Source organism: Apium graveolens, chromosome 2, assembly GCF_009905375.1.
Source record: "Apium graveolens cultivar Ventura chromosome 2, ASM990537v1, whole genome shotgun sequence".
In the NCBI taxonomy this organism is placed as follows: Eukaryota; Viridiplantae; Streptophyta; class Magnoliopsida; order Apiales; family Apiaceae; genus Apium; species Apium graveolens.
In genome coordinates this window covers 276,967,873-276,969,640 of record NC_133648.1, presented here as the reverse complement: position 1 = coordinate 276,969,640, position 1,768 = coordinate 276,967,873, and positions in this window count along the sequence as shown.

The window sequence follows — 1,768 nt, the reverse complement described above, 5'->3', positions numbered from 1 at the left end:
GCTCCACAGAAATGTTAGAAGAAGACTGTGATCCATTTCTATTATCAGATGATTCTTTGATAGACTGGGATTCATCATTTGTATCAGTTGTAGTACAAGCTGCAAAAGAATTAGAAGTAAAAGAACTGACATGAGTAGTATTCTGAACAAGTTTAGAAACTGAAATTAAGTTGAATTTGAAAGAAGGGACGAATAGAACATCAGTAAGTTCTATAAGATTGTCTAACTTTATATTTCCAACATGAGTGACTTGGACTTTAGTTCCATCAGGGATAGTTATAAAATTGTTATCAGAAATTTCTTTAATGGTGTGAAAAAAAGTCATGGAAGGACATATATGGTTAGAAGCCCCACTGTGTATAATCCAATTATTTGCACAAGATGAGGACAATAAAAAATTAGAGGTACCTTCCAAGAGTGCATTTCCAAAGTAAGAATTATCATGTTCATAATTGTTGTTCTGAGCCAAAAGTTACATAAGTTGATTACACTGCTCCACAGAAATGTTAGGAGAAGACTGTGATCCATTTCCATTATCTGATGATTCTTTGATAGACTGGGATTCATCAGTTGTATCAGTTGTAGTATAAGCTGCAAAAGAATCAGAAGTAAAAGAAATGACATGAGTAGTATTCTGAACAAGTTTAGAAACTGAAATTAAGTTAAATTTGAAAGAAGGGACAAATAGAACTTCAGTAAGTTCTATAAGATTGTTCAACTTTATATTTCCAACATGAGTGACTTGGACTTTAGTTCCATCAGGGATAGTTATAAAATTGTTATCAGAAATTTCTTTAATGGTGTGAAAAAAAGTCATGGAAGGACACATATGGTCAGAAGCCCCACTGTCTATAATCCAATTATTTGCACGAGATGAGGACAATAAAAAATAAGAGGTACCTGCCAAGAGTGCATTTACAGAGTAAGAATTGTCTTGTTCAGAAATGTTGTTCTGAGCCAAAAGTTGCATAAGCTGATTATACTGCTCCACAGAAATGTTAGGAGAAGACTGTGATCCATTTCCATTATCAGATGATTTTTTGATAGACTGGGATTCATCAGTTGTATCAGTTGTAGTACAAGCTACAAATTTCCTCTGCTGATTGGTTTTGAAACCAGGTGGATATCCAATCAATTTAAAATATCTTTCCTTGCTGTGACCTGGAATTTTACAATGGTCACAAAAATAGTTGATTTTCCTTTATTGAAAACCTGTTGAACCAGTTCCAGAATTGAATTTCCCGGCAGAATTGTTCTATTAAACTTTGGATGACCTTGATAACCAGTGTTAGGAAACTGTCTAAAATTATTTTAACTAATAAAAGCAACAGGCTCCTGTACTGTTAACTTAGAAATCTCTTTATGCTTCTATTCCTGGAGTAGCATTCGATAGATCTGTGGTAGGGTCGGTAGTGTATCCGTCATCAATATGTGAGATCTCACATTAGCAAATTCATTAGACATTTTCATAAGGAAAAACATGAGCCTCTGATCCCGTTGAAGCTTGAGAACTTTCTGAGTAATATTGTAAGTACACTGTGTACATTCACATTTAGGTAAGGGTTTGAGATTATCAATATCATCCCAGATTTTCTTCAACTAAGTATAGTATTCAGAAATGGCAAGTGTATCTTGTGAAATCTGAAAAATTCCATGTTCCAAAGCATATAACTGTGGTGAAGATGCTTGACCAAAACGTTCTTCAAGATCAAGCTAGATAGCTCTTGCAGTATCAACTTACAGTATACTTGCTGCAATCTGAGGATCT